This window comes from Eumetopias jubatus, unplaced genomic scaffold (assembly GCF_037043125.1).
Source record: "Eumetopias jubatus isolate StellerSeaLion01/CBP00866 unplaced genomic scaffold, mEumJub1_p1.0 scaffold_4, whole genome shotgun sequence".
NCBI lineage: Eukaryota > Metazoa > Chordata > Mammalia > Carnivora > Otariidae > Eumetopias > Eumetopias jubatus.
This window is the reverse complement of record NW_028274810.1, coordinates 67,262,781-67,289,896: the sequence shown is the minus strand read 5'-3', so window position 1 is coordinate 67,289,896 and position 27,116 is coordinate 67,262,781.

Genomic DNA, 27,116 nt, shown 5'->3' with positions numbered 1-27,116 from the left:
ATGGTGATTCTATTATTTAAAGAAGAGCTTTTCTATACTACATGGCTCCCAAATGTAAACCAACTAACTACTGTGTAGACACGGTACTCTGAACTTTAGGGGCAATTCAAAGGATTTTCAAGAATAATTTCGATTCCATGTGATTTTTGCCTCACAGACCATCTTTAGAATCCAACCCCTGCATAAGATGTGACTCCTCCATTTTTACATTTTAGCAGGAGTGTCTGTGACTCCCAGCAACAGATTCTCAAAGGAGAAGGTGACCCAAACTTGTTTGGGAAGCACAATTTTAGACAAATTTTGCAAGTATTACAATGTTAATAATGAACATGCTATGGTTATTGTCATTACATATACATTTATTGAGCACGTATTATGTGTCAGACATAATTCAAGAGTGAATTAGAGACATGCATGCCCACAAGGCTCATAGTGCTTTGGGAATAACAAACCATACGTAGCTGGCAGGTCTCTTGGAGGGGATAGGATACGAGCTGGATCCTAAAGGATGCTAAGAACCTCAACAGGTGAAAATGATAGAAAATCCTGCCAGGTGGGAGGGATATCTTGAGCAAAGACATGTAGTGAAGAAGGTGGCAGGGCCAGCTTAGAGAACTAGGTGTGACTGGAGTACTGGCCAAGATGTGGAATGCGCAGGGAGGAGGCAGGAGTACTTCTGGAGACAGAAGTAGACACTGGCTACGGACACCTTCAGTGTCAGCCAGGACAGAAACTCTCCTCTCTGTCCCAATATCCACAATTCATTCAGCCCTTTCTCTACCCTAGCACCGATTCCAGGGCTGAATACTTATGATGCTCTGGGAGAGGGAGACACTTAACCTAGGTAAGAGCAAGACTGACTTGGAGTCTAGTCCTGATTCATCTACAATCCAGCTATGTGATCTTGGGCAAGACTCTTCCCCTCTCTGAGCCTCAGGCTCTTTATGTATAAAATGGAAATAGTCATACTTCTTCTGCCAATAATACCCAATAGGGTGTATAGCATTTTGTGGGAGCTCACCTTATGTTCTTTGAACTGGGCTCTTGGAGGGCATCAAATGAAGTAGTAGGTGGTCCAGTGATTAGGAAGAAAGACCAAAGACAGCCTCAAAGTCCTGTGTTATTGTTGTGGTCACGACCTTGAGCAGCTCTCACTCCATCCAGAGTCAGCCCGCTCCTGTCATGCCAAGCTCCCTCTGCAGCAAAGGAGACAGGAGGGAAAGTCGTCCATCGCCTGGGCTGAGCCAGACTTTGGAAATCTCCCAATGCATGCTAATGCCATCGACCCTTGCTGAGATGTGCAAGGTTTTCAAACAAGCTTATTTGACTCTGATTCACCTCTGGAGAAAAGAAAGGTTACATTATTGATATGAAGAAATACCAGGAACAAAGTGACCCAAACAACAACAATTCTCCTCAGGCTTCAACTTTCACACCTTCTCCTTAGATTGATGTGACAGGGCCTTCTTGAGAGGCCATCATGCCATCATCTCCTCACTTGAGTATCTAACAAATACTCACTTTGAGCAGACCCTGAGCCAGACCCTGGGAGCACCAAGAGAACATGGAGCAGACCTTATGTTAAAGAAGCTCCCAATCCAGAGGCAAGAAATGAGCAAAACCATGGACCCAGACAACTGCAGACATTAAGATGTGATGGGTCATAGGGCAGAGTAGTCCAGAGTGCTGTAGGAGCCAGAGAAGGGAGCAGTCTGGTAGGCAAGGCCACAAAGGTTTTGAAGACACCAGGCCCTGTACAGGCTAGGTCCAGCTGCAGCCCCAGTGATCCTCTTCACTACACCTGCTCACACCAACGGCACCACTATGCCAATGACTTATAGCATTTCATCCGCACCAGGCCATTTCATGCATTCACATCCATGATGAGGTATGTAAAAATAAGGCTTGGGAACCAATAAGTGAAGCCCCTTCCTGGAAGACGATTCAGGCAAAGTTTCACAGGGCGATGCTACAATGAGTAGGAATTCGTTTGAAGAGATGTCCAGGGACACTGTGTGGTGTGTGGGTAGGAAGGAAAGCATGTGCAAGGGATAGTATGAAGTTTAGTGTAACTAGAACAAAAGGTGAGAGTGGGGGAATGTGGGAGTTGAGGCTAGGGGCAGAGGCAAGGTGGCCAAGGGTCTTGGATGCCAGACTAAAGAGTTAGGACTTTATCCCGTGGGTGATGGGGAGCCCTTCATGGGTTGTAAGCCGGGTAGTGGCTTGGTCAACCACCATGATTCTGGGGTCCTTGAAGTAAGTTCAGAGGAGGCCAGGCTTCTATAAACTGGTGGCAAGAAAGCTGGAATCTGACCCAAAGACAAGAAAGTGCATTCCAGGTCCCAAGAGAGCCTCAACCAATGAGCAATCCCTGCCCTCTTAGCCCACAAGGGGCTGAGGACTTCCCAAGGTCACCCTGATGGCCTTTGATGTCTCTAGCATTTCTCCCCCACCTTCCTAAACCATCACCTTTCAGCAGATGTTGCACCAAGGACAGATTTGATGGTGAGCAAATGGCCCGCTAAAGAAAGAAAATGCTTGTTTCTTCAGCCGGGAAGGCTGCTGGGGTTTTTTGTTATCATTATTATTATTTTTCTCTGAGCCAAACAAATGACAGGACATAATAATATCATTTATTCTAACTTGCTCTTGCAAATCAGAACTTTTTAATATTTTCCTTTCAAATGAAAATGCCATTTATCATTATCAAATGAAGTGCTAATGAAAACAACATGTATAAGAAACACATTCACACAGCAGAGCATGATGGAGCACCTTGTCAGCGGTCCATAGTTTCGCCGTTAATTTGATTTCTGCCAAAAATCACTTAAGTGAGACTTGGGGATTTTTTTTTCTCAATGCTCCAGGCCCTTCTACTGAGGCCTGTTTATTCCCCTCTCCTGAGAAGGCTCTGAAATCCCAAGCCAGTTTTAATCTGACTTTTAATGGAACTCCCGTTGATTGCATGAGGGATGTGTGTGCATGTCAGGGAGCATGGGGGGCTATGCTCCCCTGAGTGTTACTGCGCATTTCTTCCAGCCAAAACATATGACTGGTAAACTTTGGTTGTGTCCTTGTTGAGGTATGTGTGTGTTTGTGTACTTCAGTCTGGGTGTACCTCTGTAAATGATTATGTGTGTGTGTCCTTAAGCTATGAGGACAGTAATTATGTCTATTTGTTCCCCACTGTAGGCCCAGCATCTGGCCTATTGCCTGACACGTGGTAGGCACTCAATAAATATTTGTTAAATGAACGTTAAATGAACATGTCTGCATGTCTTCATGAGGCATGTGTTTTTGTCTGCATGGGTTCATATCTGTGTTTCTATTTACATATATGGGACCTTCAGGGCAGGAATTATCCCTGAATCTCTAGTGCTTTGTATGGTTCCTGGCACATGGGAGACATTCAATAATGTTTGTAGAATGAATGTGTCTATGGGTTTCCATACATTTTTTTAAATTGCGGTAAAATTTACATAACATAAAACTAACCATTTTAGGTGTACAGTTTGGTGGCACTTAGTACATTCAAAATGTTGTGCAACTATCACATCCATCTGGGGCCAAAACATTTTCATTGTCCCCAAAAGAAACCTTGTACCCATTAAGCAGTCACTCCATATTTCTCCTCCCTCCAGTCCCTGGCAACCACTTATCTACTTTCTGTCTCTATGGATTTACTTATTTTGGCTATTTCATATAAATGGAATCATACAATGTGTGACTTTTTGTGTCTGGCTCCTTTCACTTAGCATAATATTTTCAATGTTCTTCATATATGTTTTTACATTTGTGGGTACTTAAGTTTCAGGTGTGTATTTATGTGTGGGATAGTTGGCACCAGTGCTATGTCCCCAGGACCTAACCTACGACCTCACAAAGAATAGCTGAGCAATGAGGAAAACTTCTTTTGCTGTTCTTCCACCCCCTTCCCTGCCTGGCACCTCTGAGCCTTTGCATAAGCTGTTCCTCAACCCAGATCACCTTTCCTCACCCCAGCCTTTGCCATTGCCGGGCTAACTCTGATTGATTCGTTGATAATCTTTCCAAGCATTATCTGCTTCAGGCAACCTTTCTCTACCTCACTCTCGGTTACAAAACCTTCCTCTGTACTCCCACTACCCTGTGATTTCTTTTGCCTCTGCCTTGCCCCACTATGTAGTCATTGTTAATGAACTTGTCTCTCTCCCTACTATCATGGGTTCCAAAGGGCAGGGGCTGTATTGTCTTCACCTTTGTGGTGCCAGTGCTTAGCACGATATTTAGTTTATGGTGGGTGTCCCATAAGTGTTGCTTAAAAGAATGAATGAATTTTTAATAAAAGATATTCCGTGTAGAGAAAACAAACTGTGCAAAAGCCCTGAGGCCTGAGAGAGTACATTCATTTTTTTAAAACTATAGCAGTTCGGTATGACGTGAAGCTTAATGTGCATGAATGAGGAGGAAAGTGAGAGTTCAAATAGAAGGCAAGAAGTAGAAATGGGCCCATCAGAAACCACCCTGAAGACAATGGGAAGCCTTGGAAGGGTTTAAGCAAGAGCATGGCATGGTCCGATTTATGGGCTGGAATGATTCCTCTAGCTACTTGGTGCAGAATGGTTGGACCCTACCGGGATGAATAAGGGTGGACCATTTAGGAGACTACTGCAGAAGTCTAGGCAAGTGGTGGAGGGGTGGCTTAGTCCAGAGTGGTGGCAGTGGAATTGGAGCCAGAGACTTGAGCAGTGCTCAACAAAGTGTGGTCTGCGAACTGCAGCTAATCCATGAGCTATTACCAGTCCACAATGAGAGAAGTACATCAAGGGAAAGGTGAGAGTAAGGACTTAGAAAACTTTACAGTGATCTGATATTGCTGAGATTTTTTTTATTGAATTTTACAAAAGTATTGGTCCAGAACATATTGGAAGTGGAAAAATAAAAGGTCCTCCACCAGATAGTTTAGAGGACATGCTAATGAATGGGGTATGCATTCTGGGGAGGGGAGGATTGGAAGCAGGGGTGATCCCAGCAAGACTGTCAATGACATGGACCATGTCTGAAGCATCTCTATGTTCTTAGGACCCCTTTGGGAGGAAAGGCTTGGAACTCCCAGGGTTCTTCAGGAGTTATGGTGCTGAACAATGTCAAGGCTCCCACAGGATGCCAGGAACGGTATCTCAGTCCTCTCAGCTGCTATAACAAAATACCATAGACTGTGTGGCTTAAACAAATGAACAAAAAGGTATTTCTCACGGTTCTGGAGGCTGTAAATCCAAGATCAAGGCACTGGCAGATTTGGTGTCTGGTGAGACCCTGCTTCCAGCTTCATAGACAACTGTCTCCTTGCTGTGTCCTCTAATGGAGGAAAGGGCTAGAGAGATCCCTGGGGTCTCTCTAATAACGGCACTAATCCCCATCATGATGGCAGAGCCCTTCCAAAGGCCCCATCACCAAATATCAATCACATTGTGTTTAGTTTTTAAACTATGAGAATACAAACATTCACTATAGTAAAAAGTGAGGACAAAAAGCTGGGTCCCAAAAGAAAATGGGATCTGGACATGAGCCACAGAGGAGTCCAGCTGTGCTTCCTTCACCTTCCTTCAGCTCTGCCTTGCTCTACCAAGCATGAGCTTCTATGAAAACTGAGAGTCATGGTGAACTCTTCCCTGCCCTTCACACCCATGCTTAATCAGACAGTAAGTACTGGGATCTCAAGAGCAGTATAGTGTGGGTTTGAGATAATGGACTCTGGAACCAGACTACCTGAGACTGAATCCTGACTCCACCACTTACTAGGTATATAACCTATAATCCTGGAATATGATATATACCCTCCCAGGCCCATTTCTTTGGATTATTGTGAGAGCTAAATGAGTTACTTGTCAAGTTTTTAGATTGGTGTTTGGCGCATGGGGAGAGTTCCATGTGTTCGCTGTTTGGTTCCTGTTATTACTTTGGTTGCCTCTACTTTGTAACTATCTCCTGCACAAACCTGCCCCTCTCTCCATTCCTTGTACTACTGCCTAGTCCAGTCCACAGACCCAGCAACTATCCCCTCCTCAGTGACTTCCCTGTCTTGCTCTGGGTCGCCCCTTACTCCACTCTGGCCACAGAATGCTGTTTCTGAACCACGAATCTGGCCATGTCACTTCCGGCTTAAATCCCATCAGTGGCTGTCCATCGTCCCCGGGATGAGGTCCATGCTCACAGACATAACTCACAGGGCCCTCCATGATTCAACTCTTTCTGGCCCCTCATAGCCCCAGCCTTTGCTACCAGGGCTTTTGCCGCCAGGGCCTTCACCCTCCATGTGTCAGCCGCAGGAGACTTTCTCAGCTCCCCAGATGGACCTTGCATATTCTGCTCCCTCTGCTTGGGTCAGTGCCCTTAGCTCCTTCATCAAACCAGCTCTTCTGCCTCCTTCAAGGCTCAGCTCAGTAGTTGCACTTTCTGAGACACCATCCCCAATTCCCCAGGCAGAATCAGGAGCCCATGTTCTGTGTTCCCACAAGCCCGGTGCTTCGTCGACATAGCACTGACCAACACAGTGTTGCCTTCGCTGTTACATATCTGCCTCCCCCGACTGTGAGCTCCTCCAGGGCAAATCCAGGCCGACCCATCTGTGTAGATGCTGGATAAACCCATGTGAAGTGGGATTGAATTGGAACCAGCCCAATATTGCATTTTAAGAGACAGAAAGCAGAATAAAGTAGCTAGATCCAACTTCACTGGGAGAGGCTCATGCGTGGGCAAGGGCAGCATGAGATGTTCTTTTCTCACACCGTCCTCTTCCTGATGCCAACCCCCTCTTAGTCGCGTGAGTCTCGTGAGTTGACTCCAGATGGGATGGGCTTGGCAGCGGCTGCCTGGCTCTATGCCCACCACCTGTGGGCGCCCAGGAAACACTTGCTGAAAGGAACTGAGCACCACCAAGCAGTCCAGCCCTGCAATTCCTACCATGGGGCCTTGGAGACAGGAGTAGATGGTAAGCAGAAGGTGGGTTACCTGAATCTACAATCTCTCTGGGCTTCAGTCTTCTCTATGAAATGGAGGCCATAATCCCTACTTTAATGGTTGTCATGGGGCGTCAACAAGATCACAAATGTGGGCACAAAGTGAGTACTTTTTACTTCTGTTTGACCTCTGATAACTTTCTTGACATCACCAGGGAAATTGGGGTGAAGAGAGCAAGGAAAAGCACAACTTCAGGTAGGATCCCATTTTGGTGCAGCATAGAGAGGAAGGTTCTCTGTAAATATATGATACTTTCTGAGGATCTGGCTCATTTTTTTTAAAGATTTCATTTATTTATTTATTCACGAGAGACAGAGGGAGAGAGAGAGAGAGAGAGAGAGAGAGAGAGAAGCAGAGGGAGAAGCAGGCTCCCAAGGAGCAGGGAGCCCGATCCAAGACTTGATCCCAGGACCCTGGGATCATGACCTGAGCCGAAGGCAGATGCTTAACCATCTGAGCCACCCAGGCGCCCGATCTGGCTCATTTTTAAAAGCCCCCCGATTAGTGAACCTGGGCACTGATTTGTAATGGTTAGGAAGAAGAGATAAGCAGTTCAAGAAACATAGGATTGTGTGGATATGGAAGGGAAGTAAACTGAAATATCCTACTGCCAACAATAGCTAACATTTATAGAGAGTACTTATTATGGACAGGGACTATATTAAGTGCTATATATGTGTAATCTTATTATGCCTCATGATAGCCCTATGAGGAAGATATAAAAGTATTATTATTCCCACTTTACAGATGAGAAAACTAAGTCAGAGGAAGTTAAGTAAATTTGCCCAAGGACCCATTAACGCTGAGGCAGGATATGAACCCAAAGCCATCTGATTCCCAGACCCTTGCTCTTTCCATCCTGTCCTTGATGTTGTCATTGGTCTTCAGCTCCATACCGGCTGGTCTCAACTCTTCTGGGCACCCCTACAGCCAGAAACCTGAGAACTACATTTCTCAGGCTCCCCTGCCTGCTGGGTTCCAGTTTGGGTCTGCAACTTGAAAGGCACACGTGGGCCATAAGACGGCCAGAAGAAATTGGCATCTTTTTTGGCTTCTGTTATCCAGGAGAGTGTGGATTCTTGGGTTGTAGGAGCTGCACCAATATCAGTTCCAGGAATGTCAGGGGGGTAAAGCCTCCACTCTCCCCCTTTTACTTCTCTAGACCAAGAGCAGTGATGGCTTCCTCTCAGTACTGATTTCTGGGGAGCACAACTGTTATTTCTTCTTTTGCTCTCCAGCCCATCCAATAGCTTCATAACAAAGTCTCTCTGCTTGACATATCTAGAGGGGTTTGCTTCTCGACCAGACAGTGGCTGACACATTATTGTTCTTTGTACTCCTTTAATCAAAGGGAATAGCCAGTTATAGGATCAGGGTGTCTGCCAAGCAGGCTGAGGGCAAGGCTGAGGCCTCTGCTGGGTACTGGAGATCTATCAGGGAAACTGAGGCAAGCATCTATTGGGCCAACAAAAACAAAGGAGGATGTGGGTCAGAGTGCTCCCAGCAGGTATCCAACATGTTAGGCTCAGGCTCTGGGCCTAATTCCAGAATCCACCCACTCTTAAGTCTGAGGCCGAAAGCCATCCTGCTGGCATCAGGATGGCTCAGGACTTGAGTGATGCGAGAGAACCTTGAGGCTGGCAGCTGAGCAGGCTAGGAGATGCAAAGCCAACAGAATCTCTTCTGCCTCCCTCCCCTACCCCTAGAAACCCATCTACTTTGTGTTGACTATTTTCTTCATTTGGGAGCTTAACTAAGAATAAACTTTGGAAATTTGACAAACCTGGGTCCCCATTCTTTACCAGCTAGTTCTGTTAGTCACTTAGTCTCTTCAACCAACCCACAGTCTCCTTGTTTATAAAAAGGGGGCTGTCATGCCCACTTACACAAGTGTGAGGATTGAATAAGATAATGTATGTAAAGTACCTAGCCCAGCTCCTGGCCCACTGCAGATGCTTAATAACCGTGCATTCCCACTTCCCCCTCTTCTGAATCATAAGCTCCCTTATTTAGTTATTTAACATATCCTGTACGTGTGTCTCTCAAGTTCCATTATAAGGTCTGAGAAAGTAAAGATCATGTCATAGCCTTCTTTGCCTTACTCAGAGTACCTAGTTCATTTAAAAATAATAATGTGTTTTTAATAATAAATAAACCTTCACGTTCATAAAAAAATAAAAAGAAGAAGATGGGAAAATAAAAATGAGGCTTCTCCGTTTGGCCTGAGTATGGGGCATTGAGAAAGACTGCAACTTTAGAGTCTGCTCAATTCATTCCTCTTTCCCCACCTTTCTCCTTCCTTCCCTCCCTTCCTTTTTTCCCACAAATATTTATTTTCCAAGCCTGGAGATGAAGATAAATAGGTATAGTTATTACCCCAAGAAGTCTAGATTCTAAGGTGGGAGACATCCTGTAAACAGATGACAACCCATGGATATATATGTGGGGCATTTGTATCCATGCTCACAGCAGAGACCAGCACCATGACAAAGGAAAGCACAGTGGGGAGGGGGCCACAGAGGATGCTCCCTGGAAGAATACTTTTCTGTGCTGGTCCTAATGGCAAAGTGGAAAGGACAACACACAAGTGCAGGGTTGGGAAGACACAGCAAAGGAGTCAGGCCAACTGTAGTTCAGAGCCTTCTCAGCTGTGCAGCCCAGGGTAACTCATGCACCCTCTATGGAACTCAGTTTCCTCTTCTGTAAAGTAGGATAATAACACCTGCTGGACAAGTTTGTCATGGGTTTGATGGTAATACAGAAAGGACTTGTCATGAAGTAGGTGTCAAAGGGTTATCAGGTCCCTCCCACCATTACCATGACAATGGCTTTTCCTGAGGGGAAAGGAATTCAAAGTTAGAAGTGTATGGGGCCAAGATACCTCTTGAGTATACTTTGCTGGCTTCTGCATGTGGACTGTTTCCCCGTATTCCCCAGTAGGCCTCCCTTCTGAGCAGGGCTTATTACAAAACAAAAGACAGTGAATAATGAAGAATCCAATCCCTGCCCCCATTCCAACACACACATCCCTGAGCTTAGAACCACCCAGAACACAGGCGAAGAGACTCAGCAGATTCCAGAATTCAGCGAGCCCCTCTCAGTTCACACCTCCACCGCTTTTTAAGATTTGGGACAACACAACACAAGAAGAAACCAACCCTGACTTTCTTTTTCCCTTTTCAAACTAAACAAGTTCCCGAACTTGTCAAACATAAATGCAAAATTATGAAAAACAATCATAAGCGAAAATTCCAGTTATTAAAATGTATGGGGACTAATTATTGATCTGATGATATGCTGAATAAAAAAGAAAGAGACACGCTTGGATAAACGGAAATCTTTTAAGTTCATTAATATACATGTGTTTATTTTTCCTTGTCTACACTGGAAGCTGCAGTAGGGCTATATTGTCTAACAAATTAGAGGGGGTGACAATGCCATGTTCAGCCCGATATGTGATGTCTCTCCACTCAGACCTATTTATGTCTGCCAAATTAAAACAAGGGCTCCCTCCCCACCGAGGGCTACAGGAATGTGCAATGCAAATATGAATGTCATTAGGAAAACTCTAACCGAGGAACCTGTACACCGGCCTGAAGTTGTTTCAGCACAGACAGGATACTGCTGGCCTGAAACCGGTCCCTGTCAGCAGGGAGCTCTGCCAGGAGGGCGGAACTTAGTTCTGTTCCTGGAAGGGTGGCCGTCCCCACATGCCACGCCCTCACTTTCCCAGGACCGGTCCTTTTGTCCTCCACGTAGCATCACTGCCCTGCGACTCCAGTCCAAAATGATCGCTACTCCTCTGAGCCTTGGTTGTCCCATCTGCAAACTGGATTCCTTGGTGCCAGAGACCCAAAAGGATGGTGAAGAGCTGACAATCCAAAGTCAGGCCAGGGTACCATGTTCTATCTGTGTGGTCCCGAGCTGTGTAACCTCTCTGAGCCTGTTTCACCAGGTAAACAGGGAAACAACACTCATATGAACCCCATGGGACTGTCTGAGGATCAAATAAGATAATACATGAAAAGCACATAGTTAGAGCTTGGCTACATGGTAGATCTTCAATAATTTGTCCACTGTTGTTATTATTGTCTTTCTCACAGTTAAATAAAATCACATCGAGTATGCCAAAGCAATAAACACAATGTCTCCTCAAAATATTTCCTCAAATAAAAAGAAACTGGCTCTGAAGTCACTCCCTGCATTTTTGGCTGAGCCAGATGCCCTCTGAGGGCACTCTCTCTCTCTCTCTCTTCAGACTCCTGCAGGAAACTTAACTTTGGGGCTTTAGCATCAAGCTTCAGTATTTCCGCTCACGTGTGCCATTCTCACCCTGCAATGCCACAAGGCAAATCCTGCCTACCTCCTTGTGTGGACCTCTCCAGGAAGCCTCTTGGAGCAGCCCCTACAGCCACCTCTGGTACCTTGAGTTATGGCTGTGCCTGTAGGTGTCCACCTCCCCCACCTGAGAGTGACGCCTGGAAGGCAGCATCTGAGTCTTTCCCAACTCTGGGCCCCAGGGCTGAGCACAGGGCCCAGTCCAGGAAAATGAAGAGTAACTAACATTTGCTCTGGGCCTTGCTCTGGGCTAACCAATTCACAAACGCAGTCTCACTAAATCGCATAATACTTTATAAGCTAAGAAGAAGCAGCACACAGTTTTACATAGGCTTGGGGAAATCAAGTCCCTTGCCCAAAGTCATACCTCCAGTGAGAGGGGGATCCTGATCAGACTGTGTGTCTGTCTTCTCCACAGCTTTAACCACTCCAGAGCCTAACCTTAACCTCTCCTGCTTAGAGGGGAGGCAGGAGGGAGGAGGAGAAATTGCTTCCCTTGCCTCTCTCAGCTTTGACTGGGGCAGGGACATTGGCTGGGAAACTGTTCCCAGCATGCAAATGAAAGGTGACAAGAGTTTCAGCAGGGTGGGGGGAAGGAGAGCAGGTGGTAGAATGGAGAGATGCTTAGGGAAGGGCAGCTCAGGATCTGTTCCCTTGCTGAGTGAGGAAATGCTGAGGGAGGGATGGATGGGTGGATAGTGGTGTTGTCATCAGAAATGTGGACTGTAAATCATCACCTGCATCATCGTCATTACGGTAGACGGATGGAAGTTCATGCCAGGCAATGTACTAAGTACATGATCCCACTCGGGCCTCACAGCAACCTTGGGAGAAGGTATTATTACCATTCCCCTTCTAGAGAGGAGAATATAGAAGCTTCCATTAACCTACAAATAACCTATTTGGGACAATTTAAAATGAAAATGACTCAAATCTTATAAAATAAACATTTTATGAGCCCTTTTGAACCACGAAGTATGTGCCCTGGCTACTCAGTCCCTCCCCCTGACACAAAGAGGTTGGGGTGTCTTGTGCCCCCACTTTTGCCTCAAAGTCGCAATCCCAGCATCCTGGGACTGACTGTGAGTCTATAGCATTCCCCTGGCACCTCTCCCCACAAGTTTACCAACTAGAACTTGGAGGCATCCAGGATTTCTCAAAGGGGCAGGCAGATCAGCATCCCCCTCACTGATGTGCCCAAATTTCCAGTGTCCATCTGAGGTCCATAGTCCATTGCTCCTGAATCCCTGGCTGTCCTGCTCCACGGGTTGCGGGACTCACTCTGGCAGCCTGGCTGTCGGGCTCACAGCCCCTGGAGAGCTATCAGAATTGGGTAAATGCAGCTGTTCTTTTGAAGGAGTAAGTTGAGGGCACTTATCGAATCAACTTCCTAATGAATCTTTTCAGGTCTGGATGGAAGTTGTTCCGTTACTATGGAACTTGGCTTGATTTGGAAATTAATGTGGTAATTTATAGCCACTCTGCCAGGCAAGAAGATTAAAAGAGAGGGAGAGAGAGAGTGAGGGGAGGGAGACCTGCAAGGGCAGAGCGTTAAGAGGCACCAGCCTGGGGTGTGTCTGGAGAGCCAGGCCACATGCCCTGGGAGAGCAGGCGCATAGGAGGCAGGCAGAGAAAGGCACTCCTCAAAGCAGACCCACAAGTCAACAGCCCAGGCCCTCTTCTCCCTAGAGACGATAGAAAGAGGATCGATTAGATTGACAAGTGATCATGATGATGATAGTTAGAGATAGAGATAGAGAGATAGATAGACAGACTGTTATTGCTTCCAGGATTTACTTCCCAGTATCACTGCTTCTTCCAGGTCCATACATCACCAATACCATTATTTCTTTTACATTTTTCTTTAAATTTATTCACTTTTTATCTTCAATAAATTTTATATCACTATCATAAATGGAAAATATAATATATATAAATATAATATATAAATAAATATAATATTACATGCCAGGTAGAGAAAGTAAATGTAAAATCTATACATTGAAAACAAAAGTTTATAAATTCTGCAGAGGCTCTTGCCTGGCAGAGCTTCTGAGTCTGAAACCTCACCCCATTTGGGAAAAAGCAAGCATTAGAAAGATGTTCATGACATAGTAGTGCAGAGTCAAGGTGTACATACCTCTTGGAATCCACTTTCTCAGTGTATGAACCAGTGCTATTTATTTATTTTCTTTTTTAAAAATTTTTTATTTATTTACTTGAGAGAGAGAGAGGGAGAGAGCACAAGCAGGGGGAAAGGCAGAGAGAGAGTAGCAGACTCCCTGCTGAGCAGGGAGCCTGAGTGGGGGCTTGAGCCCAGGACCCCGGGATGGTGACCTGAGCCGAAGGCAGCCGCTTAACCGACTGAGCCACCCAGGCACCTTGAACCAGTGCTATTTAATGCTATCACCTCTGCAGTTTACTTAACAAACATTTACATAGCATGTACTATGTGGCAGAGGTGGTTCTAAAAGTTCTTTTAAAAAATTAACTCATTCTCCATTTAATTTGTCTAATAACCTCGTGTGGTGTAGCATTATTCCCATTTTAGACAGAGGAAACTGAGGCACAGAGAGGTTCAGTAACTTGCTAAAGGTCACCTCAAACCATCTTAGTATCACCTAAAATCGTGTGTACTTTGGTGAGTCAGAGTGTCCCAGAGCTGCTCCAACCACTGTGGAGGACAGAGCCGCAGGCCCGTGGGAAGGGGCTGCTTTCAGACGCAGGTGAACTGCTGGGTGGCTACAGACTGATTCCTCAGCCCCGGTGCAGTCGGCGGTGACGTCTGTAGGCGGCCCCCACCAGGCCATGCCTCCAAGCCCCTCTGGGCCCTCCGACTGACTGTGAGTCTGGATTCTATGGCTGGTGAGTGACATTTGAATGCTGATCCAGATAAGAGCTTCCAGAAGGAAAGAAGGGAATGTTTGTTTTTTTTTTTTTTAATTGGTTTTTGGTTGTTTTATATATATGTATATATTTAAAGAAATATAATAAACTTAAAGAAATATATAATAACTTAAAGAAATATATATATAATAACTTAAAGAAAAGCCCCTGGAGCTGCTGCTTCTTTCTGCTAAATATTCTTGAAAGAAATCTCTGAACAGTGCTGTGAGAACCAGACCAGGGCTGCAGTTGGAGATCAGGTCGCAGATCTGAGGGGGCAGCAGGTTCCCTTGGCACAGGGAGCAGCAGTGGGGGCAGATGGGGCCGTGTAGAGATGAGGGGCCGTCTGGTGAGGGCTTCTGTGACCAGGTGCCTCTGCAAGTGCAGCCAGGTGCCCTCAAGGGGCTCACTGCAGCCTTTCCACCCTGGAGAGCCCATGCCTTGTTTGGCCCAGGGGTGCAAGATGCGCTGCAACCCTAACCACAGCCTGGAGTGTTGACAGGAGCCCTGCATCATTATTATGATAATAAAAGGGTAGCAGAGGCAATATTTTGGAAATGGTCAATGCATTATTCTCTTTGCTTCGGCAAGTACGTGAGCCTTGCCCAATCTGACTAATGTGAAGTTGAGAATCTTCCAGAAGGAATTCCAAGAGAAAGATGAGGTAATATGTAGATACTGACACTTAAAAAAATAGCCAGAATTTTATCCTGGCTGGAACTAAAAGCTATATTTTCCCCACTAACTTCGCGGAGGGCAGAGAGAAGGGAGGCTCAAAAGGAAAGCTAGGTCATCAACTGAAAAAATAATGCAATCTTGTTGCAGATTCAGGTTAGAGCGCAAGTTAAATTTGAGACCCTACTATGATAATTAACATTGGCTGAGCACTTCCTTTGTGTCAGGCCATTCACTTGCCAAGTGTTTTACACGCACAACCTCAGGTAATCTTCTGAATAGTCCTGAGGTTGGTGCTATTATTATCCCCATTTTATGGATGAGGAAAGGGAGGAAAGATAAGTAACTCACCCAAGCTCAGACATCCAGGAGGTAGAGCAGAGATTTGAAGCTTTGATGCATTTCTCCAGACAGCAACATTTGTCCTTAAGGAGCTACCACTCCCTTAGCCACCACAACTCACCTCCCAGGAGCAGAACATACCTTAAACGAGTCTATCACCAAGACCAACATTCTTGGGCTCATGTCAATCAAGGACTCACCCCAGGACCCTCCAGGTAAGAATCTCTGTCCAGCTCCTCACAAATACCAGAGCCCATAAAGATTATAAAGGCAATTGAAAATGCACAGGCCCCACACAAGGGGATGTAGATCTGGAGGCATCTGCCTCCTCTGGTACCACGTCAGCCCTTAAACAGACCAGGAGCCTGCTCCCACATTCAGAATCTGGATCTGTAAGTAATACAAATCATGCATCCTCACCAGGGGCCAATGCTTGACTCATGTACTCGGCCCCTCAGTGAGACCCCTCAGCTGCCAGAGGCTCCAAGCACCAGCCCCCCAGCCATATGAGACTAACCACTCCGCTCTCCCCAAAATGCAGCTCAAAGGTCAAGCAGGACCTGGCTTTCCCTCTGACTCCATGGACATTCGAGAAGGGCCACCTTACCTCTCCACCTTTCCCCCACCCCAGACACAGCCCCAGCAGGAGGGCTGAGACCATGTTCATCTGCAGGCCCTATCCCTGGGGTACCCAGAGCTCTCCCCTCCCCTCAACCTTGGGCCTGGAGGCCAGCCAGGCAGTGCTACTGTTTGCTGCATGACCTTCAACGGGAAGTTAACCTCTCTGCCCCTCAGTGTCCACAGCTGCTACATAGAGAGTCAGATAGAGCCTCTGAGGTTTGTACCTACTCTTTCCTCTGTCTGGAAAATCCTTCTTCTTCTTGATCTCTCTAACTCCTAGGTCTTTCTAGACTCAACTCATGTTATTAGTTCCCTTTGGAGGTCTTTCCCCACCTTCCATCTTCTAACTCCTATCCCAAGCTGGATTGCCTTCCTCCGTAATAATAATAATTGTTTTATTAAGCACTTACCACATGCCCAGGCACTGTTTAAAGCACGTCACGTGTGTTGATGTAGTTAGTCCTCACAATAATTCCACTATGGGGCGCCTGGGTGGCTCAGTCGTTAAGCGTCTGCCTTTGGCTCAGGTCATGATCCCAAGGTCCTGGGATCAAGCCCCGCATTGGGCTCCCTGCTCAGCGGGAAGCCTGCTTCTCCCTCTCCCACTACCCCTGCTTGTGTTCCCTCTCTCGCTGTGTCTCTCTCCGTCAAATAAATATATAAAATCTTTAAAAAAAACAATAATTCCACTAGGTGGTTGCTATTATTGTCCTTATTTTACAGAGAAGGAAACTGAGAACTAGAGGCAAAATGAATTATTCCAGGTTACTTGGCAAATAAGTGTCAGAGTGGGGATTTGAACTCCTGCGTGGTTCTCACGAGTGATGGAAAGGTGTGATGAGGCATGAGGAGAGCTGCTTTGCCCACTTTCTGTTTTGATACATGATCCCATTCAGGGAGGCCCAGGCAAAGTTTTTGGCCAAATTGCATCTTTTTTCCCAAAGCATTTTATTCCTCAGTGATGACCCCCAATCTATCCTTCCAGGCCAAACTCCTGACATTGTAATTCTTCTATCAGTTGCCATTGCTGCAATTACCCACAATTCACTCCAGAGCAAACGTCCTCAGTGTGGAGACACAAGGGCATGGTGGAGTTGTCAGAAAGCTCGGGGTCAACATCTGACATGCTGTGTGACTTTCGACAAGTTCCTGCTACAATCTGAGCTAGTTCCTCAACTGCAAAATAAAGACACAATACTTCTCTCAGAGATTTAGAGAGGGTCAAATAAAATAGTGGACGTCAAAGCCCCAGGCAAGCAAGGAGTAACTCAGTCAACAGCTGCTCAGCAAGCGCTTAGCTGTGCAAGGCACTGCTGCTGTCGAGCAGAACAAAAAAGAAACTGCCCTCTCCTAGTTTGCATTTGGAGGTGACATTTGCACTAGAGTTACTTCCCAGACCAGCTCTTCATGAAGGAGTCCATCTCTATTTATGAAACCACCACATTCTTTGTCATGGCAGGACCTCAGGATCCTCACTGACAGGTACCCACTCACCTACTCACTGCTGTCCTCTCCCTCTCTGCTCTGCCCCCACCTAGGTGAAGGGGCGGCCCCTGCCAGTCCCTCCCCTTCTCTAAAATAAGGAGCTGGGGTCAGGGGATTTCCAGGCCCTTCCAGGTGGCCATCAGTGATTGTATGGTTTGTTACTCCTTTCCTCGTATGCTGAGGTCCGGGGTGGGCAGGAGAATGAGCCCACACATCCAAGAAGACCTTCAGAGTTCACCAGACTTTTCTTCATTGAGACTGAAGGAGTAAGTTTTACTCCCTGGCCACATCAAACACCTTCAAGTTCCCTTCACCTCCTGCTAAGACCACACCTTCTTTTGGCTGGGAGCTACCCTCCATTCTTTGCTTTCCTGGCCAGTCCTTATATTACCTTTAAAACTCAGAGTAGAATCTGCCTCCTCCCTAACCTGTCTAATTTTTGCAGTCAATGCACTAGAATATAATTTATGGATTTGAACATCTGTTCTCCCACCACACTAAGAGCTCCTCAAGGGCGGGGACTGTATTTTATAATACTGTGTCTCCAGGCCCTAGGTTAGCATGAGGCTCATAGCAGGTGCTCAGTTGCTGTTGGATGGATTGAATTGAATGTAATTTAAAGTCACCTGCTGAGGTTCCCAGTATCAGGAAATGGCAGGGCTAGGACTGGAACCCAGATCTGGGGATGCCAAGTCCAGCATACCTCATTTCCCTGTAAGTGACCAGGAATGGCACAGAGAAGACCCGCTGGGAGATGAGGGGTGTCCAGATAACTGCCTTCACCACCCTTCCACTAGGCAGGGGAAGGCCTGGGGCAGAGATGGTCTCCAGGAGCCTGACTGCCTGAGAAGGGTCCTCAGGATGCCCCAAGTCCCTGTCCATGCTGGCATAGCTGCCCACCTTGTTTTCCTCCCTTTTCCCCTCTCAGCCCCCACCTGCCCAACACCTGGCTTTCTGAGGACTGAAGTCAAGCCACCCTTTCTCCCTTCTGCTCCCTTTCCCCAGACTTCTGTAAATATAGTGGGAGCCTGGCTTTTTGAATGAGGTGGGAGGAGAGAAAGAGAGCCACCCACCCCCATGCCTGTCGAATGCCCAGTTCATATTCCTGCTGCGACTGTATCTAAATTTGCAAATCGTTACCTCGCGCCCCACCATCATGTGTCATCTTTTATGCATGGCCACCTCTGCCGTGCTGCTCGGCCAGTTGCTACGCAACCGACAACAGCGCCGCAGGGGCCTGACATTAGTGAAAGCAAATTGACCAGAGGAGTCCTCATCCTGCATGCAAAGCAGCCGGGGCCTCCCCAAGTCACCCTCTTTCTATCCAGGCCCAGACCCTTGGACCACAGCCTCAACAGCCTAAGCTGCAGACACTGGCACTCCCACGCCTCCAGAAAAGGCTGAACCCTGGCCAGTGACAAGAGCCACCTCCAAAGGGAAAGGAGGGGCCAACGTGCCTTCAGGCTCTAAAATTCTGAACCTTGGGTGGGATGGACATTGGTTCCTGCAGGAAGGGAAAAGAGGATTCTTACTCATTGAGCACTTACTATATACTAGGCACAGTGAAAACAGTACAATGCACAAAGCTCTAACTTCCTGGATTCCAGCCCAGCTCCACCATTTCTCTGCTGTGTGTTGTGCATGCAAATCACTTTTCGGGACTGAGACCAAGCCACTAGAGGAAGCTGTCTTCAGACATCTTGGAAAGCAATAAAAGGCCAGATAATGGGCTGGAGGGGGAAGGCCAGTAGAACAGCAGGGGTGAGAAGATGAGAGAAAGGAAGGAGGGCAGCAGACTGCCTTGCACACTTAATATTAAAGGCCTCTGAGCCTCCTGTTGGGAGGAGCAGAGGAAATTAGAAGCTGGACGTTCTGGTTTCCCTTTCTGCTCAGCCCCTCGTGGCTCCCACCCCCAGGAACTTGACCTCAAAATTTGCCACTTGAGTATACATCCTTTTGCACTGACGGTGGTGGGAGATGCAGCAAGTTGTGTTGGAGAGAGTAAGGATGTTGGAATTGATTAGAACAGGCCTAAAATCCTCAAATCCTGACTCACTTTTCTAAACTACATGACTGCAGCAAATTACTTCTGTCTTTTGAATTTCTATTTTTCAATCTGTAAAATGGGCATGATGATACCTACCTCACAGGGTTAAATGACTGACATGTAAAGCTCCCTAACACAAAATAGTAAAAGCCACTCTTCTCCCCCATACTCTTCAGTGGCTCTGAATTGTCAGAGAAGCCTGCTTCCTTAGGACCACCTGACCCCCACCCACCTCCCCAGCGTTGCTTACCTGCACCTCTGTACATTTGCTCGGAATACTGATTCTTCATAGCAAACAATTTAACTGTTTGCTTTTTGAAATCTTGTCTATTTCATAGGACCCAGAAAAAATGAAAATAAAACTCCAATTTTAAAAGTTTCAATAGGCAGGGGCGCCTGGGTGGCTCAGTTGGTTAAGCAGCTGCCTTCGGCTCAGGTCATGATCCTGGAGTCCTGGGATCGAGTCCCACATCGGGCTCCCTGCTCAACGGGGAGTCTGCTTCTCCTTCTGACCCTCCTCCCTCTTGTGCTCTCTATCTCTCATTCTCTCTCTCTCTCAAATAAATAAATAAAATCTTAAAAAAAAAAGTTTCAATAGGCAAACCTGCCCCATCAGAACATTCCCTAATCTATTGACATTTCCTAGTGGAAGAAGGAGCAGAAAACCAAGAAGTGACCCTCCCTTCTTCACTGGCGATTCTGAGAAGCTTTCTCAAACTTTATGATGAAATGTCTCAAAGCTCGCTCATCTTTTGAGGAATGCTGTTCTGTGGCTCCTGATGTCTCAGGGAGAGACTTGAGGGTAGATATGCCCTGAGGATGGGCACGGGGCCAGCTCAGAAAGCATAGCTCGGTGACTTACTGAACACCAAGCATGGTTCTAGGTGTCATAACAACATCTTGGTCTTGACCAGTGTTTAACACTTCATAGCCATTGATGAACTAATTCACAACTACTTGTTTACATACTAACAATATCTTTCATTTTCATACAAATCAGTAAGGTAGATATTACCCCCACTTGCTGAGGAGGAAACTGAGTTTCAGAAAGGAAAAATGACATGCACAAGATCACACAGTGTGTTGATGATGATAAAACCAGAGCAGGAAATATGCAGTTCTACATGAAAATGTGCTAAGAGGCTGTAATGTATGGACTTTGTCTATATCATCAATCAAGTTAACACTTCAGAGTGATTTGCCCATTTTAAAAACCCATAAGTTACTGGGGAAAGCCATTTATCTATTTTTTATAAGGGCAGAGCCTTTACCGCACCCAGAAAGAGGCAGCATGGAAGGTGCAGAGAACACTAGCCTAGCTGTGTGTCCCTGGGCAGATTACTCTATTCCTTTGAGCCCAAATTTCCTCTCTCTGAAATGGAAGGTAAGGTTACCTACCCCTCTCCCAGTTCTATTCCAAAGGGTAAAATTATACAGACACCAAAGTGCTAAACTATGAGGTCTTGCTAAGTGTTAGTATCCCCTTAGAAGTGACATTTCTCAGAACCATGGGTATACAACTTGTATCTGACATACACATTTCTTTAATTATTCAATGTTGAGAACTGTGTTGTTTTGTTTAAAAGGAGACATGTCAATTATATTGCCTTTGTGTTGTATTGAAAAGCATTTCTTCATCATTTGGACTAATTTCCAAACAAATTAAAAACTGTTGTAGCAGTCAAGCTCTGACTGCTTCATCTATTAGATTCAGAAGATGGCAAATTTCTTAAAACACAGATATAAACAATTCTGGTAACACGATCTGATTTTATAATTAATTTTCTGCCTGGGAAGGCAAAAGTTCTCCTTCTCACTGTCTTTGCACTCAAGTTCCTGACTGTTCTCCCACTTCTGGCAGACTCTTGACTAAGGAAAAGCAGATACTGTTACCTGGGACTCTGCTGCATGTAAAAAGATAAATCTTTTCTCAAATGCTCTTTGATCACAGAGATGGCCAGGGTAGAAGAAGTCGAGTTCCTTTATGATCTGACCATATTGGCTCCTGTTCCTCCCACAATGCAGCCATGGTGAACACATCTTCACTCAGTGAACCTGCTCTGGTTAGGAGCCTGTAGCATCTCCACCCTGTGCCAGCTTGTGGGGCAAACATACCAGAGGGGTGCTCAAGATCTAATAGAGGTATGAGGCTGGAATACCTGCAGGTCAAATAGAGCTATGAGGCTAGAATTAGTGAAACAAGAGGGGCAAACATGTATGCAAGGAGTTGTTTAAATAGCAAGAGGGGGAGCACCTGGGTGGCTCAGTCGTTAAGCGTCTGCCTTCGGCTCAGGTCATGATCCCAGGGTTCTGGGATCAAGCCCCGCATCGGGCTCTCTGCTCGGCGGGAAGCCTGCTTCTCCCTCTCCCACTCCCCCTGCTTGTGTTCCCTCTCTCGCTGTGTCTCTCTCTGTGTCAAATAAATAAATAAAATCTTTAAAAATAAATAAATAGCAAGAGGGTTGGCTGGGCTGATCCCCTTGTGAAATAACAGACATATTAGATGGACCTAGGGTCTAGTCTATGACCAAGATCAAGACTCAGTCTAGAGCCAAGTTTACAGTTCAATATATGACCAAGATCAGACCTCAGGCTTGGATCAAGGTCAGGGCTAAAGTTGTGACCAAGATCAAGGCTCAGACTATGACCAGGATTAGGTCTCAGTCTGTGGCCAAGATTAGGGCTCAAATGAGACCTGAGTTCCAGGACTGGTCTCTGGCCAGGGCCAGTATGCTTCTTCAAAGCAGTCTCTGTGATGGGGATTTATGTACAAGTGATTAAGGAAATGCTTCCTGAAAAAACCAGGAAGGGAGTAGGAAAAGAAGGACAGCAAAGAAAGGAGATAAACAAGGGTGTGACCTCAGGTAAAAGTCCTACAGAGAGTAGATTTTAGCCAAATCCTGCAGAAGAACTCTGGAGTGTGAGTCATCCCAATTTGAGAGTGGGGCCGGGCTTTCATTCTCTCCCTTGCAGTAAGCCAACAGCCATTGGTCAACTCCCAGACACATCTAGCTGTCTGTGATAGTGGGCTAGTGCTAGTCCAATAGCCTGAGGGCAGTCCACTGAAGAAAAGCCACAAGAGCTATTGAAAGCACATGAAGTGAGGGGCGGGTATCCAAGGAAACCAGAGTAGAATACCAACAATATCTGCTAGAAGGTTTCCATTTGTGTTGGTTTCCCCAAGCCTGTGTATTGGTTTCCCAGTCTCTCTGGCTATCCCTTCTCATTCCTGTAAGAGCTCCACTTTTTCTATTCTTTAAATGATAGCATTTCACCTGTTTAACCCATCCCTAGCTCCTGACTGCTTGCAGGATAAAGTCCAAGTCTCCAAAGGACTAAGAAACCCCTTCATGATCTATCCTCTGCAACCACCACCAAGTCTCATCACTCACTTGGCCCCCTTACTCCATCCCAGCCAAGAGCTTTCTGGGTATGGGGATCATAATGGGGTTTTGGGGAGCCCTTACACTCCTTGTAGCCCAATAGGGGAAAGACAGTGATATGAGAGGAAAATTAAGGAGTTTGTGGGAATAGAGATAAATACATAACTCAGCCCAAGTTCAATGAAGACTTCCCAGGGAGACTAAAGTGAAGACTATAGATGGGGAAGTGGAGAAGAGTGATCCTGATAGGATTTGCAGCAAGGGTAGAAGGTGAGAAGATGTGCAGGAGATCTGGCAGAGAGTGGTCACAAATTAAATATTTGTGGAATGAATAAACGAATGAATGATCATACAGGCATTACACAGCCTGGGCTTTAGAGCTCAAAAGCCTTGATTCCTATCTCCTCTGCTTACTCACTGAGAAATCTCCAACAAGTCATTTAACCACATTGAACCTCAGTTTTTGTTTTTTGGTTTTTGTTTTCTCATTTAGAAAATGGGGCTAATGAGAATATCTGAGACAATGAATGTAAAAAATACTTTGCCTGCTGGAAAACCCTGCTCAAAAAATTAATATTCATTCATTCATTCAAAAGATACTTTTGAGTTCCTACACTATGGCAGACAATGTGCTAGAAATCGACCTACACAAATAAGAATTAGATGGGGACTCTACTTGCAGGTGAGGAGGAGATAGTTCAGGGGAGGAAAAGAGGAAACAAAGAGAGAAGACAAGTTTGGCTCATAATGAGTCAATATGCTGTAATCAAGATCTGAGAGTTCTGACTGAGGAAGTTTTCCCAAAAAAGGTAAATTTGTATAATTGTGCCCTGAAGGATAAGTGGGCTTTTGCCAGATGAAGAAGAGGTCAGGGTAGAGGGAACATATATGAAGACACAGGCATGAAAGAGAAGTGTGTTTAGGCCATCAGGACTGGTCTCAATGTCATAGTGTATACAGGATGGTATTGAGACATAAAAGGAAATGGGTAAGTCCCTAGAGGTCAAGTAATATAGGGGAAATTTGAATACTTCTTTGGTATGAGAGTCGCAGTGGCATTAAGATGAGAGGAATAGGTGAGTAAAGGCTGTTTGGGTCCCAGGAAGAATAATTGGGGTAACCCATACCTTAAGAAATGGAGAAACTTCTGGACCTTCACAATCATTACCACCAACACACAACCACTCCACCACCACCACCAAGCTCCAGCAATCTCTCCTTTAGACAGCTATCCATTATGGAAATACCTGCTCAGTATGGTTCTTCTTGAAAATGTTACTCCTACATCATGAAAGTCATTACACGCCATCTCCCAATGAGCTTTGTTTGGTTATTTTAATTGTGTTTCTATTGGCAGGGTATAAGATGAAACACCTTCTAATTAGTCCTAAATATCCCCCTGAAGAGGTCTTTACCAGTTATCTATTGCTGTGTAACAAACCATCCAAAACTTAGTGTCTTAACACAACCATTTATTTAGTTCATGATCCTGTAGGTTGGCAATTTAGGCTTTCCTCAGGTGGGCAATTCTCCTGCTGATCTTGACTGGTCTTATTCATTTGTCTGTGTATAGCTGCAGGTCAGCTAGGAAGCTTTGTTTCTGGGGGTTAGCTGGCTGTCAGCTGAGGGTAATGGGGTCAACTGAGCCACATGTTTTTCATCATCTAGCAGGCTAGCCCGCATTTGGTCACATTGGTAGTGGTCTTAGTGTTTTAAGAATAGCAAGAGAGGAAGCTACAAGGCCTCCTGAAGCCTAGACTTAGAACTCACCCAATATTATTTATTCTGTTGACCAAAGCAAGACACAGCCAGCCTGAAATGCACTCCATGTCTCAATGGGAGAATTTACAAAGTATTGTGGCCATTTTTGTAATATCCCCTACAGTTTATGAACTTTTTTTCTATAATCCTGGCATGTGCAAGGAAGAAAGAATGAACATTTCAGACAATTGTTCTTTTTTTTTTGAAGATTGTATTTATTTATTTGACAGAGAGAGACACGGCGAGAGAAAGAACACAAGCAGGGGGAGTGGGAGAGGGAGAAGCAAGTCTCCTGCGGAGCAGGGAGCCCAATGCGGGGCTCGATCCCAGGACCCTGGGATCATGACCTGAGCTGAAGGCAGACGCTTAACGACTGAGCCACCCAGGTGCCCCATTTTTGTTCTTTTTATTAATTAAAGTATTCCCTATAACCATAACATATACTGAAAGCATGGTAAACTCCCTGTTATTTATTATTATGTGTTATTATTACAGGTCTCCCCCACGATCCAAAAGTAGACTTGTCCTTATGAAAACTTTTGTAAGCCAAAATGACATAAAGCAAAGAAGCAATTAGCATTTATTTATATGGAAAAAAAATTTTATCATTCCCAGACCCAAAAAATAACCTCTCTTAGGCTTTTCTGATACATTGACACAGCTTGATAAAGGATGCAGAAAATAAATTGAGATAAAGCACAGATGCTCACATAGTTCGAAGTATGGAGGTGAGATGCTGAGTGTAGTTCCCAGGAAGGAGGTTGGCATTGCCACTCTGACTACTCGATGCATGCTGCCTGTATAATGGCTTGCTGCAAAACAAATGCTGACAACTATTTTTGTTTTTCGCCTTTATTCATGAAAGCAAAAATCGTCTTTGGATTTTTTTTTTTTTTTGGTTACCAAAAATAGGCACTAATGTAGGCCTTTCCTAAAAGCAAAGTGGCACTGGGCATTTGCCCCAAAGATACAAATGTAGTGATCTGAAGGGGCCCATGCACCCCAATGTTTAGAGCAGCAGTGTCCACAATAGCCAAAATATGGAAAGAGCCTAGATGTCCATCAACAGATGAATGGATAAAGAAGATCCATATTATGCAGGCTTCGAAAAATGAAATCTTGCCATTTGCAATGACGTGGATGGAACTAGAGGGTATTATGCTTAGCCAAATGAGTCAATCAGAGAAAGATAAGTATCCTATGATCTCACTGATATGAGGAATTTGAGAAATAAGACAGAAGATCATAGGGGAAGGGAGGGAAAAATGAAACAAGACGAAACCAGAGAGGGAGACAAACCATAAGAGATTCTTATTCTCAGGAAACAAACTGAGGGTTGCTGGAGTGGAAGGGGGTGGGAGGGATGGGGTGGCTGGGTGGCGGACACTGGGGAGGGTATGTGCTATGGTGAGCTCTGTGTATTGTGTAAGACTGATGAATCACAGATCTGTACCCCTGAAACAAATAATACATTATATGTTAATAAAAATAAATAAATAAATAAAAGCAAAGTGGCCTAATGCAAACTTTTGAAAACTTAGGGGATACCTGTATTATTTGAGCACCTCCTATGTGCCAGGTCCACTCAAAAACAGTGGAAAATGTATGCACAGCACTTGTTCCCATGGAGTTCACAGTCCATTATGGAAAACATCTTAAGTAATTATAATAGTTTAATATTAAAGTATTATGTCTAAAAGTTTTATAGCATTATTAATCTTTTCCTTTATGATTTTTGTCACTGGAGTCTTGACTTTTAAAACCTTCCACAACACTCAAATTAATAAATATTCACCTGTCCAAATGGGTTTTTGAAAGAAGGAAGTTGCACCTCTGCCTGGAGGCCCTCTTAACTTGGGTCCCTAGTGAGCAAACCTGAGCACAGCCAGAAAGCTAAGACCAAAAGAGGGGAGCCCCTAGTTCATCTCTAGACCCAAGTCCTGGCCCCTCCTGAAAGAGACTGGTGCTATGCTCCCTTCACATTGTGTTGCCTCCCCAGGTGGATACCATTAGAGGGAGAATAGAGGCTCTACTTCAATCAGCCTAGACTTGATGCCAACCCACCTCCGGGCTGTTTTCTATTGCCAGATGGCCTATTGGGCCTCTCTCACAGGTGTTTTAATGCACAACCTGATTGAAAACCGGACCCCTCAGAAGCAATGCACTAGATTTCATTCAAGTGTATACATACATACTTACATACCAACAATAACTATAGATGATAGATAGTTTTGCATATTTTTCCCATTTAACAATGTTTGTTTTATTTTATTTTATTTTATTTCATTATTTTATTTATTTTTTTTAAAGATTTATTTATTTTGAGAGAGTGAGAATGAGAGAGAGAGAGAGAGAGAGTACATGAGAGGGGGGAGGGTTGGAGGGAGAAGCAGGCTCCTCGCCGAGCAGAGAGCCCGATGCGGGACTCGATCCCGGGACTCCAGGATCATGACCTGAGCCAAAGGCAGTTGCTTAACCAACTGAGCCACCCAGGCGCCCCTTATTTTATTTTATTTTATTATGTTATGTTAGTCACCATACAATACATCATTAGTTTTTGATGTAGTGATCCACGCTTC